General features: G+C 36.5%; 1 long non-coding RNA gene across 1 annotated transcript in view; it reads right to left on the reverse strand.

Annotated features, from left to right (window-relative positions):
• Window positions 1-16225, reverse strand: part of LOC121955207 — a 66287-nt gene that overhangs the window by 47005 nt on the left and 3057 nt on the right. The window contains exon 2 of the long non-coding RNA XR_006106615.1: window positions 13099-13157. This is a non-coding gene — a long non-coding RNA (uncharacterized LOC121955207). The remainder of the gene's footprint in view (window positions 1-13098; window positions 13158-16225) is intronic.

Consider the following 16225-nt stretch of genomic DNA (forward strand, 5'->3'; position numbering starts at 1 on the left):
TTTTTTCATCATCATACAATGACAATAATATTTAGCATAGGCCTAGCAATAGTGATAGATGGTAAAGATGATAAATGCAGATCTCAAAATATTTTTAAAAATGGCTTTGCAAAAGTTTCATAAAAAAGAAATGCATCCATAAACTTAGCTAGGCCTCAAGGATACATACAATGCATTTTAGGAAGAAACTCAATTAATGCTGACAGTTTTCAAAGCCCTGAGCAAACACCCCAACCCTAAAACGGACATTTGATCAGTAAAATATTCTCACTTGTTCTTTGTAAGAAGAATACACACGCTCTCTGTCTGTGTGATCTCCACTCGGGCTTGATGTTTGTTTGAGATGTTTGAGTTTTGCTCTGGGCTGAACCAGCTGTTTTTAACCCCAGCAGGGCTGAGCTTCACTGTTGCGGCTCTGAGCACAATGAGATCATCTGTTATATCATCAGGCCATCACGCAAGGAATGTTTTCATACACCATACAATGGGAGGTTTCAAACCAATAGGGTCAGTGGAGAACACATTCTGCTGTTAATTTCTATTCCTCTGGTTGCTATGTCAACCCTTAAATCCAGACTTCTTTCATTCAGTCACCACTTTGATTTGGAATTCTCTTATAAATCACAAACGACTGGGCACAATTACGTCGACCACAAACATTTGGCAGAGGTTACTTTTAAAGTGAAAGTCCATCGAAGAGCTCAAATTTTGAGAAAATGTCCTCTCTTTAACACATGGAGTAAACAAATTGTCAGCAGAAAGGGACATTGTGCTAAAAGAGGGGTTTTGAGGGTTTTCATTGATTTTTTTGACACTTCCACACATGATTACTAGTGTTTTTGGCCTCTTGGTGGCAGTGCAACAAGCTATAAACCCAACATCAATATCCTATCAATTTGTAAAGTTGATAAGGCAAACATGTTAGCTAAAGGTTATATATTTACAAATCCAGTAGATATGGAGCAACAGGATTTGAAGTAGAGTTTCTGGCTATCTGATGAAAATAAGTTCAATATTTAAATTTGCTGTAGTTTTGATTTGGGTCTCCACCAACAGTGGAGAAAAATATCTGGCTCCTAACTGCGTAATGTTCAACTACAATTTGTTCAACACATTCTCTTCACAAGTCGTCACATATCGCTGCTTTGCAGCCGACTTCCAGGTCTTCATATTATGCTCTCGGTATCTTTCTATGTCGGCTGTTGACGTCACGTGATGCTCCTACTGTAATAACAGCAAAAGCACATGGTGGGATGACGCTGCGTTATGTTAAGGCAACTAAAGCACATGGCAACCAATGCCAGGACATCAACAAAAGCACATGCTGGCACAAATGGTTAGAGTTTGGTAACAAGGGCACAGATTGTTAGGTTTAGGCAAAAGAGGTACATAGTTAGCTGTCGAAAAAAATGATTACGTTCTGATGGGACGTGAAGGCCACACTCCTGCACGAAAGTCCATGGTTTGTTTAAATCATCCAACGCCTCTTTCACCCACCCACTGGGCACCTTTGTGCTTCTTATATTACATCTTTACCTGCAGCGTTTAAACCTGATTTCATCCAGTGGCGTATAATGCTGCTGCAGCAGGTGCTGTAAGGCTGTCTGGCAGCATATAATAACCTTGTGAAAGGTTCTGTCTGGCCAAGTTCTCAGCTGACGCCATTCAGCAGCTGACCTTATGGATGCAAAAGGTGGCTTTTGGCATTGCGATCTGACGCTGAAAACATAGCTTTGAATGTCATATTCAATGCAAAATATCCCCCTAACTCCTGCACGTTGGACCTCTTAGTGGCTGTTTACATGACAACTGTTCTTGCATAAAACATTTAACTTTTGTTGCAGTTTGGCCTTTTGTTCAGTCAATGACATTTCAGGGGTCTAAAAACACAAACTTTTGAAACCGGGTTCCAGAGTGTAATCTTGAAAATTCTATGGTTAGAAAGTTACGCTGCTAACTACTGGCTTGGCATGCATACTACAGCATTTTTGGTTGTGTTTGCAGATCCATGTTCATAAGCACTGTTTTGACAATATCATCATATGAAAGCAGATTTTTTTTTTTTTTAATGCAAAGGAAAGACCTCAGTTTTTAGTAGGGCTGTTGTCCTCTAAATGCGGCCTAAGAGTGCAGATTTAACATGATTTATAGTCCAAGAGCAGTGTTCCCAGTGTTGGTTCTTATGTTCCACTTTTATCATAATTCTTTGATTATGAAATTTAGACATTTGAATGGGATAGAGACATAGCCTGCAAAAATGAACTTCATAACTCTTCCAAAGAATCTCAGCCCCAGCTTTTTCAGCCCATTGTGAAAAATGATTTGGACACATTCCTATGGGCTGAAACAAGGCTGAGCTTAGATTTACCATTGCCCTCAATAGACATGACAGAGATTAAATGCTGCATTCAGTTCGACGTAATTCAATAATTGTTTCCGTAAGTTGTTTAAAGAGAGATAAAAAAAAAAAAAAAAAAAACTGAAAATGGATCTGCCAGGATTGTCCTGAGACACCGAGAGGCCGCGGTGGAGGATCACATTATTGCAGCAAACACACAGGAGGTTTCCGGCTTTAACCCTGGCTGAACCGCCCTCTGATTACATCATATATGGATTCACTGTGACATCAAATTACACACTTAGGGCAGTGCTAAAGGCCACAAGGATGCTAAAACCCTGCCAGTGAAAGTATGAATGTATAAAGAGAACTGGATACAGCGTAGGAAGTACGGCCCTGTTCATTCCTCAGATTTGCTCAGTAGTGCATGAAACCAAAACAGGCTGATTTCCAGAGTATGAAATCTCCCAGAACTTCCACATCTTGGAGCCCATAGAGGAGGCCACTGAGTGCTTAAGCCAGCCAAGGAGCTAACTTCCAGCTTAGCGATCTGCTAACTTGAATGGGGATAAATTATCGAATTGTTCAGCTCTTCTAGACTTTCTAAACGTTAACAAACAGAATGGATAGAATCCTGATCGTAAAACAAAAATTTCACTGGGGTTTTGACCCTAAAAAAAAAATTAATCCACTGAGACGGGATGGGAAAAGACTTTTTGAGCCGAGGTGAATGCCCCAGGAATGAATCCTAAAAGTCAGAAATGAGTTAGCAGTTTTGCACCTCCACTTCCCTCATCTCTGTGTCAATGTTGTTTTTAATGTTTTTTGGTTAAAAGCCTGTCATAAGGTCTGTGGTTAACACAAGCTAAAGAGATTTTCACATTATGTTCAACAACAGAGAAAAACTTTTTCATCTATCGTCTAACGTTAGCTTTTTATCTCTGGCAATTAAATGTATTTAGACTTCAAAAGTCATAAAAAGGGTCTTCATTAGTGAAGATTATCTTTTAATTTTTTTTTAATTGATGCAAAATAGCGATTAAAAAATGAAGCCTCATGACCCATTTTCTGTATTTTCTGAGCCCACTAGATGGCGCTCTCTCTTAAACAGAGAGCTGATTGTTGAAGTGCATTTGGGTAGTGTCCATTTTTAAAGTTTTAAAGCTTCACAGAAAAGTAGTCAGTGTTTTAATGATAAAATTAATGTTCACAAGGCATGTTCTAATGCATGTTCATGCACCTTGCTTTGAGTTTTTAATTTCTGACTCTCTCTAAGATATTCATATTTTATGAAATGATTTATTCTTATGTCGATTCTGTAGCTTCACATAAAAACATGTTATACTTTGTAATCTGTACTGCTTATACATATATATATAGTTATCTATTTATTTATTTTTGTAAGATTACTCTGTGGGCCTTTTGCCTTTATTAGATAGAACAGCTTAAGCGTGAAAGGGGGAGAGAGAGGGGGTGACAAGCAACAGAGGGCCGAGGTTGGAATCGAAACTGTGGTCGCTGCATTGAGGATTAAGCCTCTGTACATAGGGACGCAAAAAATTTAAATATTTTTGTAACTAAATTTTAATGTGCAATTATGATAATTATATAGTTTTTCCCTAGCTTTTTTCCACTAGGGAAACTTTCTTTTTTATTCTTTTTTTTCCCTCACTATTTTTCTTTTGCTTTTTAAAAATAATTTTCTACATCTCCTAATTTCTTGCATTTTGTGAAATGTTTATTACCAAGTTCCACATTCCTTTTTTTTGTGTTTATAAAAGAACTTCCACCAGTTTACTCAGGGTTCAAAGGTATAAATGCTTGTAATAGGCATCTGACAGCAGAACTACAAAAGTGATGTCATGCCAGATTAAAAAGGGTTAAATCTGCTGCAAGCAAAGCAAGAAATTTGGAACAAAAAAGCACAATTACCTAAAATTAAAAAACAAAACAAAAACAAAGTTTAACAAAAAACCTAAATAAGAAAATGACCTTAAAAAATAATCGAATTTCATAATAATTCTGTAAAATAATTTAACATAAGGTTATTATAATAATAAATATAGTTTTTCTCTAGACATTTTAACCGTTTTTTGATGGGGGAAACGTGGACCTCCCTGCAGAGGAATGTTGTTTGTACTGGTCACCATGTTATTATGATACAGCAGCATATACATGAAGCCAAGCGTTTGGAACAAATCCTCCAACACTGCTGATAAAATACAACATCGCGTCCAAAAAGAGTTGTTTTAGCTGCTTCCTTAATGGAACAAAAGTGGTTGTATCCAAACATTTTAACCTAAACAATAAACAGACGGCTCTGGAAGCTCCATTCTAACATTGTTTTCACTTCATACCGCTCAGCGCTGTTGAGGGAAAGATGCATAAGTGGGGGATTTTAAGTGTATGAATATGTTAAACCCCACTGGCTTTAAAGGAAAGGACAGATTGCAATGATTTTGCATCATGGGAAATGTGGGAAACGTGTTTTCTGAGCTTGGGCCATGCTAGCAACTACAAGTCAGGATGTCTCAGACTCTGTTTTGTTTTATCAGTATCTTTTGAGCATGGGCACAGTGTGAGACAATGGACTCTTTAACAAAGACACGTAAAAGGCCCCTCACTCCTCCTACATATGAGCACGACACCTGAAGCTCCTTAGTCCATTTGTGTTTCTTTTAATGTTGCATTTCACTGAAGATCTTTTGCACATATTTATTGTCATTTTGTATCTCTTTGTTGTCATTTTTCATCTCTTTGTAAATGTTTTGTAGTTTTTTGTGTCTGCAATTTTTGTTTGTGTCATTGAGTCATTTTGCATCGCTCTGGTTTCATCTTTTTCTAAACATTTTGTGTCTGTAGTCATTTTGCATCTGTAGTCATTTGTGTTTCTTTTCATTTGCCATTTCATTGTAGATCTTTTGCGTGTCTTTATTGTCAGTGTGCGCTCTTTGTAGATGTTTTTTGTGTCTTGGTTATCATTTTGGTTTACTTTTTGGTCATTTTGCATTTCTTTGGCTTCAGTGTTGCCATTTGTATTTGTTTTTGAGCATTTTTTGAGCATTTTGCCACGCTTTGTTATCGTTTTGCATCTCCACATTGTTTTGTGGATGTTTTCTGTCTCTGTGGTTGTTTAGCATTTTTTGTAGTCATTTTGTGCCTGAGTAGTTGTTGTCAGTATTTTTCTAGTCATTTTGCCTCTCTTCGTAGTTGGTTTTCATGTTTTTGTAGTCATTTTTTGTGTTTTTCTCTTATTTTGCATTTCTTTGTAGATTTTTTGCATCTCTTTGTTTCAATTTTGCATCTTTTCAGTGCATGTTTTCAGACCTGTTATAGTTTGAAAAGCTCCAATTGAAATTCAGTAGTTTGTTCAAACTGACTATGAATATCTTACTCCAAAAGCTTTCTGCTACAACACATCCACATTGACACTTCTGCACAGATGTCAGTGTGTTCGAGTACACACTGCAGCACATTACAAAATAAGAAACCTCTAAAGAAAGCCCCGAAGGGCTAATTTGTATACTGCCAGGTTGTATTTGCATTTAATCTTGCACAGCTGTACTGTGAAGGAAAAAGTATGGATTTTGTAGGCAGACAATCAAAAGTGAAATACCTTAATGAGGAGAAAAATCCAAAAACGAGCAGGACAGCCCTTTAGCTGAACTCTGTGACTTTCTAAGCAGAAACAAATCCAAGCTTCTGTGTCCCTCTCCCTCAAAGAAGTAGCCTACAATATTCACTTGCTGGAATAGAACAGAATATGTCTTTATTGTCATTGCACAAGTATAACAATATTGAAATGAAACCTTACAGCGCAAGAAGAAATATCATAAACAACCTAAGAAAAACTACAAAAGGTATGCAGCACAGGAAAACCCATGTTGATTCAGGTATTAAAGGCTTTATTGATTTCTTTTCAACAGTCAGTGTCATTTTCAGGCTGTGAAAAGGGATCACCAACAGTGTCTACTACTCACTGTAAAAGAGGGCTTTACTGACTGGAACTAATTCACTGCTAACCAAACAGCAGGTAGTGCCAAACTGCAGCCAAAAACCAGTGACTTGTTGGCATCCATTAGTAATATTGTACATGAACGGTCCTAAAAGGCCCTTGAATCTGTGATCCAACCATGAGAATGATGGTTATTAGTCCTACCCAGGTTGATAAAGACACATCTGTTTTCATGGTTTTAGGATAATTATTACAGAAACAACCCAGTGTGACTGAACTTCATACTGTGTTTTAATCTGCGTGGACTAATAGAACACCTTTTTATGAACTGTACTTCAACAAATACAAAAAATAAGAAAAAAAAAGAAATTAGATTATGAATGACACCTAAAATTACAAAATGTTAACAAACTGAACTGTGATGTGTCTCATCTGGCTCTTTAGTTAAATAATGTGTTTGCATGACAAATGGTTCGCTCCCGAACTCATCTGAGAGGAAGACAGCTGATGCCGTCTTTTGGTCCGTTCCACATTTTTGTTTAGACGATGAGGACATTGTGTACTTCTCAAACATGCTGTATGCAGATGCTGAGCTCCCTGTTAATGAAGAATATATTTATGATGTTTAATCACTGCTATTATTTGTGCCGATGCATATTAAACCTTTGAAACCTAAAGCGACAACACTTTTCTTGTGCTGCTTTCAGACACCTTCCAAAAGTATTTAAATCTTTCCACCCTGAGCACATTCTTTTAAAAATATATAGAGAAAAAAGCAATGAGAAACTAAAAATTGCAAGTAGATTTGGGGAAAAAAAGGTAGAGGGTAAGATTGGGGGATAATCATTATTACAGTAGTTATGTTACATAATTATTTTACTTTTTTTAAGCACTTTGCACCTTTTTAAAAAAAGTTTTATTTTGTTTTTATAATTTCTTGCTATCATCACTTCTCTTCTTCTCTTCACAAGTATTTAAACCTTTGAAACGTGAGCACTTTGGTGTGATTTCTTTCAAAAACATGAAAAGTCAATGAGCAATTTAGAAATGCTCCATATATTGCAAGAAATTACCAGATTTAAAAAAATTGTTTCAGTGAAAAAAAACTGGGGATTAAAAGAAATGAGCTAAGGGAAAACTATATTTATGATTATCATAATTACATATTTAACAATATGTTAATCAGATTTGTTAGAATTTTATGATGGATGGACTCAGAAGAAAGACAGTTCAGGTCCCTGTACAGACCAAGTATGTGGTCTTGTAGTGTGGACTTGTAGCTGGAGAGGTGCAAGTTCATGCTCCTGAATCCTGAGATGCCCATGAGCAAGGCACCTTAGACTCACTGCTCAGGATGCCCCATCAGCAATAAGAAATAAAGCCGGGAAAAAAGCTTGTCTATTTTTAAATTGTTTTTATTTTTTTACCAAAATTGGCACAGGTATCTAACAGTTTTCCAGATGAATTAATCCTTTGGAGGCTGAGCAAAGTGGCTCTATGTCTTTGAAAAACATGGGACAATGGCAATGAGCTACAAGAAAAGAAATGTCCAAAAGAAATAGCAAGATGTTGGTAAAAAGTTAAAATTACCTGAATAAAAAAGAAGAAAATTAAAAAAGGAAAAGAGCTGCAAAAAGTACTTACAGTATTACAATAGTTTTTTTTAAATAATTGTAATGTCTAATCAGGATATTTATAAATATAGATATACACTAAATAAACAATACAATACAATATAATAAACAAACAAATATATTCTGCAATAATTTTTTTTTCTACATATTATAATTTCGAGCAGTTAGTGAACCATTAATTACACAGTTGCCCATTGCTTTTTCCCCTATGTTTTTAAAAGAAATCATACCAATTTGTTTAGAGTTCAAAGGGCTCGATAATTATGAAAGGTGCCTGAGAGCAGCAGGAGAAAAGCGATGTCACTCCAAGTTTCAAATAGTTAAAACGTTTTTTGACTGTAATGAAATAGAATTTGTGAACAAGTTTGCCATGAACATGTCTATGACACATTAAGTATGCCACCAACAGCTCCACCTAGTGGCCATTAGTAAAACACCACCATTCTAATTATTAACTGCCATATCTCTTGAATGTAAAAGTCCATGCCAACCAAAATTCAGCAGAGTTGTACATTTGGGGATGGTATATCAAGTCGGAAGCATCTGATATAATTTTCCCTGTCGGTGGTTCTGAAACATGTTAAACATTGCTGTAGCAGCAGCAGGTTACAGCAGCAGCTGGTAACAGCTGCAGCACACAACCTCCGGCACTAACATCATTTTCTTCAGGAAATGGACCTTCCTTCTCAAATGTAAGTTTCTCAGTGCTCTGGTTTCGGGATATTATAATAGCATTTCTTGTCATGTAGCCAAATACAACTCTCAAAGAATAATATTTGTTGAGAGGCTGTCGGATGAGAGGCTGATCCAAATTTAAGATTGGAAAAAGCTGTTGTGAAGGGAGAAGTGCAGACACACAGGAGCCGTCCGCTGCGCTTCAGTGACTCGGCCTTGCCTTTGTGCCGCGGGCAGCCTTCACACTGTCCAAATGTGTCAACAACAAATAAACTGCATCAGTTCTGAATCACACATGTACACTCAGGAGAAGTTATTTTTGATTAGAAATTGTAAAGCAGTATGACGAAAGAATGTTAGTCAGAATCACAGCAGAGTGAGTAGTTATGTGTTGGGTGGATGGAGGAGTTAATCACAGGAAGTGGTTCACTGTGACCATGGTCCACAATCAAAGACCGATCCAGAGCTCTGCTACCATCTAGTGGCTTTACTAAGAAACTATACAGAGTGTGTGACTCAGATGATTGGAGCGTGTGACTCATGCTCGCTTTATCAGTTGAAGGTGCTTATCTGCTGGCTGTACATGATGTGTGCTGACAAACTGGCTTCGGAACAAAACCGTTTCCTGTTTGAGATGCACAGAGATACAAAGCTTTCATAACGTGCCATCCTGTAAAATTTATACTTTCTGGGTCGAAAATAACAGCACATAAAAAGCACAGTTCTGGCTTGTGCATTGCAAGCTGTGCTTGTTTAGAGCCAACAGGACACAAGACTGCAAATTCAAAAAATGCGCTGTAGGAATTGTATGTTGTCATCGAATAGGAACTTCATAGATGCTGGTGATTTTAATCAACTTATCCTTCAACTTCAAAGTTATAGCAGGATCAAGGACAAATTTTAATGAATTACAAATCTACTTTGTACCTTTGTACTTCTACAAGTTAAAGTCACACACTGACATGAGTTCAAATACAAGAGTCAATGCTTGATAATCATGAAGCGCTTTTAATGAAAAGAGTTTTGCAATATATTGCAATATATTATGCCGTTACCGGCAGCGTTTCAACATGATGCCGTCCTGACACGTTTCATGTGGACGTTACAGGTTCCATCCGTTCTGACACCTGCTGCTATCCGGCCATTTTGCTGCATATAATTACACAGCGACCGGTTCTGTCTGGCTGCGTTCTCACCTGACATTTATATTTCAAGATCAGTCACAGTGACATAACCTGACCTATTTAAACGTATGATTTAAAGCAGCTGATTTTTGTTGCAATTACACACCGTAAGCTCGTAATCACTGACACACAAGGAATATGAAGCTAGCTGGGAAAATATTAGTGATATGTAATGCTACTTAAGCTTTTAAACGAGTTAAAACAACAACTACATACCTGGTGCGCATTCTACTTGTTCTGTTTCTGAAGCCAAAAGCAGCTTTGTGTTACTTGCTTTTGGTAAAACATCAGCCACCAAAAAACAACCTTTATACTTCAAGCAACCATATCTGCTGCATTTTTCTGACCAGAGCACTTGAATATTGTAATTATGACTGCACGACAGGGAAGTTTGATATTTCCAGGGAGCACATGAATGCAGTATAAGAAGGTGCTCCTTACCTAGCTCTGATGATCATGACAGAAACAGGTTGTTCATGTTTTAATCTTCTCCCATTTAGTTTGATAGGATGCCTGTCAGCACGGGCTGTAAACAGCAGAAAGCTGCACATTTTTCACGCAGTTTGGCTGCAATGATATTATGCACTGTTGCAGATGTAGATCTGGCATGCTTCTGTCTGCAGGAAGCACCTGCTGAGAGACTCAGCTTGTCAACTCCCACACCAAAGGTAAATGTATGTCTATAAAAAGATTAAGTCTAACTTCACTTGATGGATCAGTTTGGATAAGAACAATGTTGGCTGCATGGCCTGTTCATTTTACCAAACGGCTATCAAAAAGTTAACCACGAGCATTTAGTTTGACAGTTAATATACTTTAAATTGCACCATTGAAGTGAAAGTAGCAAATATAATTTAAAAACTATGAAAAAAAAGAGCAAATGCCAAAGAAGAGGTGCAGATATATTAACAGTATAATGCACCAGATCAAAAGTACTTTCTTTCGCTTGTGTTGCCTGATCAGGCCACATCTCAGGGCCGCATCTTATGATGGGCAAAAATGAATGAATTCTAGCTGGGTCTCACCAAATGCAAATACTCAGTGCTGTATATGTACTAAAGGGATGATTTCAACCAGCTTTGTATTAGAACAATGTGGGTAGTAGGTGTAAGTGAACTACCAAAGTAATGCAAAATGAACACTGCCATGGACACCGAGAGTATAGAAGCAGATAAGAGACGAATCACTCCCCTCTGTCTCTCAAACTCTGGCCAAAATCCAAACTAAAATTAGAATTATGTTACTGCACTGCTTATTTTTCCCTGAACATGTTTTTAGAAACACATTTTAGTGCCCTGTTTAGCTGTTGTAGGAGGAGGTTTGTAAATTTGTAAATAGGAAGTGGGCGTCATATTGTTTCCCTCACAGTGAAAACAGGCTAAAAAAAGGAGATAAACAGTAAAACTAAGCAGCGCTGTTCAAATATAAATCAGCCGTCTCTTCCTCTCCTTAAATGTTTTCATAAACTTTTTTTTAGTGTACTGTTAAACTGTAATGCGAGATCATTTCTCGCCAGCCAGCTGCAATTGTGTCAAACGGACCAGTCCACATTACATCATCCACCAGTGGAAGTTTTCTACCTATGGAGCAAAAGCGTGCCTTATCTCTGTTTTCTTTGCTCATGTAGCACCAATTTCAAAAGTATTTATCACCGTCAGTGTTCTCTCAGTGCATACAGAGCTTTACAAAAAGACATTTTCTTTCTCTGCCCCTTAAACCTGGAACACGCTATAGCAGGATCTGACGCTGTCCAGCTGATCCCACTCTGGGATTTTAAACCTATTTGAAGTGCACTGGAAATAGCATCTTTGGACCTTGTTATGTTAGTGAAATATTTCAAGTGAGCCTACTTCCCACCTCTGCCTCTCGTTGTAGATGCTTTTTACACTGATGCTATTTTCTGATTCAATGGCGAGAACATCCAGCTTCTCATCTGTCATAGATGTGATTCTGTGCAGTCAAAACTTGGTTCTGTCTGAGGCTCCAAGAAGAACAAGCATAACTGCTAGTAAGTAAAAGCACATGAGCAATAGTTTTTCAGTTCCAGCCATAGCCTGACAGAATCAGCACACAGTCGCGCACAGTCTGGTTTTAGTTTAGGCCCAAGGCTGCTATGAAGAGCATCCTAGGCTTCTGCACAAACGTCTGCAAACAATAAAGTTCGGTGCTTTAACTCCCTCCATTTGACTATTACTCACATCAATATGCAAAAACACAAACAGTCACATGGCAGCGTGATGATTTTGGTCTTTGCCCTCCAATTAGGGAAGTGAGAAAAAAAAATTCTCAAGAGTTTTATTTTGTATTTGAATGACTTTGAGGGTTTATTTAAGGCAGAGAACTGAAACAGCTGCAGTACCACTGCATGGTGTGGAACCAGGTCCTGTCGACAGTGCTGGAATATAACTAAGATCCTTTACTCAAGTACTGTACTAAAGTACAAATCTGAAGTATTTGTCCTTCACTTAGGTATTTTCTTTTCATCTTACTTATACTTTTACTCCATTACATTTCAGAAGAAAATATTGCACTTTTATCTACACTACATTTATCTGAACACTTTAGTTACTTTACAGGTGAAGAGTTTTTTTTTAAATGACCAAACAGTTATTACAAGTACAGCTAAAATTAGATGTTTATTATCAGCATATCAATTATCTTTATTTATCAATTTATTTATCAATTATCTAGCCAGAAAACTGCTTTGATAAACATATGTCATTTTCTATATTTGTTCAATATTTTTTTTTTCAGTTTCTCTCTCTCTTTCTTGCTCTCTGTTTTTGGGCTGTTTTTATTTTGGGGGTGTTTCTCCTCTTTTTGTTTTTTTTTTTTTCTTTTAAATCCTTTTCAGTTTGGGGTGTATTTTTTATTCCTCTGCATTGAGTGCTTCTACTTTTAACAAAAAGAAGTACTTTTTCATGATTACACTCACTTCTTTTTACTTAAACTTAACATTTTCAGTAATAGTAATAATAATAATAATAATAATAATCATCATCATCATCATCGTCATCATCATCTTCATCATCATCGTCATCATCATAATCATCATCATCATCATAATAATAATAATAATAACAATAACAACAAAGTGCTTTGACAGAAAGCAAAAACAGAATGAAAGACCCAAACACAGAGGAATCCCACAACACATGCAGATAAACAAAACAGCAGGATATTTATCAGTGCAGGACTTTTACTTGTAACAGAGTATGTACTTAGTGCCCGTGGATGGCTCTGTGTGTGTGTGTGTGTGTGTGTGTGTGTGTGTGTGTGTGTGTGTGTGTGTGTGTGTTTAGGCTCACTTACAGCAGAGTCTCAGCAGCACTCCTCCATCGTGTGGGCCACAGAGGACTGAAAGCTTCTTCCTGCACAAAACCATACAGCAGTAGTTAGAATGAGATGAAGTGGAGGCGTGTTTACATTCTGCTATAAAGTTTTTTATGCATCTTGGTGGAAGGCAAAGAGCAGTGGAAAGTTTTCCTGGCTGAGACTCAGGGGGCTGCTGATGCTACACATGAGGCTGCCTCCAGGACACGAGGAAGCCCAGCGGATGTGGGACTGGACTGTCTGGATATCATTAACCCTTTCAAACCTGAGCAAATTTGATGATTTCATGATGATTTAAAAAATATGCAAGAAATTTGTTTAAAAAACAAACAAACTTGAAAATGTGTCAAATAAATATAATAAAATAAAATAAAGACAAGGTTTAAAAAAAAAAACAACAGACAAAGAAGACCTGGCAAAAAGGGCTTGAAAAATATAATAATTTGGATTAACATATTTTTAAACATGTAATTATAATAATCATTGCTATAGTTTTGCCCCCTAGCTCTTTTCTCTCTCTTCCAAGCTTTTTCAAAAAAAATAGTTTTCTCAGTCTACTAATTTCTTGCAATTTGTTGAGCATTTCTTAACCTCACAATACTCAGCATATCCAAACACATTAAAAATGCCAATAATATTGCGTTGTGACTTGACCCACTGGCAATTTCTGTCAAAAATAAAGGAAGAAGACAATGAGCAACTTGAGAAGAAATTTCCCAAAATTAACAAGTAAATAGTTTTTTTAAAAAGTACAGGAAAATTATCTGAAAATTAGAAAATTATTTTTTAAAAATAATTTTAAGAAATCCCTCGCTTTTGTCTTCATCCCAAAACATTTCCCTAGCTTTTTTGCCTTGACATTTTCCCAACTTTTCTTATTTATTTTTCTATTTGAAATCTACCAATTTCTTGCAATTTGTGTGACATTTCTTACCAAGCCGGCCATTGCCTTTGTTACCATGTTTTTTTAAAATCATGGAGCAGTTTGAATCTCTCTTCCTGTCAGTAGCAAAGTCTTTGATATATCAACAAGCAGGAACTATAACTCTTAGCATTTTCTGCAGTTATTATAAGTATTGTTCTTGAGACAACTTGAGATTTGTTTTTACTTTTTTCACAAAATTGTTGCTGGAAGAAACGGAGGCATTGTGTTTTATTGACTCTACTCTCTCATTGGTTAAGGTCCCACAGACTCTAATGCTGTATGCGTCATAGTAATAATAATAAATGCAAACTAAACACATTTTTAAAAACTTAAAAAATGCTAGTGTTCGGGCTAACTTAAAAATTTAAGTTGACTGAATTTGAGAAGATAAGTTGAAGGCCATTTCGTAATGATTCAACTTGTCTCCTCAGATTAATTCAACTTAAAATCTTAATGCATCCCGGACATTCGCTTTTTTAAGTTAAACAGCATCTTTTAACAGTGTAGAAAGTGGAGCCTTATGATTAAAAAGATTTGATTATTTGGAATTAAAAAGTGCGCTCCTTTGAGGATAGACTCTTGGAGGAAATGTTGCCTTCACCTGATAGTATGTTATCAAAGGACAGACAGGAAATGCAGAGAGACGGAGGGCTGGATGTCAGGCGGGTACGATGCAGTTTACATGGTGGACCCTGGACCACAGTGACTCCACAGGAAGTCTACCAACTGAACAATGTGTCGTTTTCCTCTATAATTAGTATCATAATTCCTCCGTGAAAACCTCGGAAGAATTTATAGTTATGTCACTTCCTTTTTCAGGAAATTAAGAGGAAACAGTGGGACCGAAAAAAAAAAGTGTCACCTACAAGTGACTTCTGCTTTTTAACTAGTGCATGCTGGGATGGCCTGCTGCCCCTCTGACCACAAAAAGCATCCAGGTGTATTAATGGGTGGTTTGGACATAAGAATGTGTTCCGATAAGCATCAACACATGGTTTAACCCTTTGCTGAGCGACCACAGGGAGACCTCAGTACCAGCTCAGGATAGAATTGCACTGAAAATTGCAATTTATATAAAAAACCTCTATTGACTCATTTTTAATTTTTGGTCTTTGATTTTCCTTTCATAAACAGATATGAAAAAAACATTTTTATTTAATACTAAAAATTAAATATTTATAACACACCGTTTTTGTTTTTGTGGTCAGAAATTAAAGTAAATAAGAAATAAAATATTAAGAAAACAAAGACGAAAAACTTTGGTGCCCATGAATCCAACAATTGATATTATCATTACTATTATTATTACTATAATTATTACTATTATTATTATGAGAACTTCAGTTTCAGAAAATGAAAAAATCATCCTTGTTTTTTTGTGTTTGTTTGCTTTTTTTTGATAGGATAAAAAAAAAATTAAGTGGCAGTTCTATTTTTATAATTCATTTCTGAATGGAAAAAATCAAAATGGCTGTTTTTTTCATATTTGGATTTTGAAAATTAAGAAACTATTTGCTTTTTGTTTTCATTTCTGTTTCTGAAAGGAAAATTCAAAGACCAAAAAGTACACCAACCAGACCCAGCAGGGTCAGAATCTTTGTATCATTCGTTCATTCATTTTTCAAAGTAAAACCAAAAATAAAAAAAAAAACTTGTTTTTTTCAATATTTGTTTCCAAAACCAAAATGATGAAAACAGATAACTTGTTCATCTGAAACTCGATTATGTGTGTAAATAAAAACATGGAAAAAACTGATAATGAGGTGGTCAGTGTGATACCTTTCTATTTTTTTTGTCAAACTTGCCCAGCTGTACATCAAGGCTACATTGACGGATGGGATACGGCCCTAACACCTCACAATAAAAACATAAGTGCAATAAAAATTCTTCCTATCTGTAATACCCTGTATTATAAGTCAAACTTACATTCTCAAACACGTTGAATTTCCAGCTTCTCCAAACAAAGAGGCCTGTCTGATACACATGTATGAGGCAGCACTGCTGTCAGAATCTCCATGATAAAATCATGAAAATATTGATGTGTCACGGTTTGCTCCTGCAGCGTTTGCTGTAAGCAGAGATGCTCTCTGCTCTCAGGCTGCATGATTTGAATGTGGAATTATTCCAGGCAGTGTGACAGTTTATCTCACACAGCCGCTCTGTTTGTGTTATCTGGAGGAA

This window comes from Plectropomus leopardus, chromosome 16 (genome assembly GCF_008729295.1).
Source record: "Plectropomus leopardus isolate mb chromosome 16, YSFRI_Pleo_2.0, whole genome shotgun sequence".
Lineage (NCBI taxonomy): Eukaryota > Metazoa > Chordata > Actinopteri > Perciformes > Serranidae > Plectropomus > Plectropomus leopardus.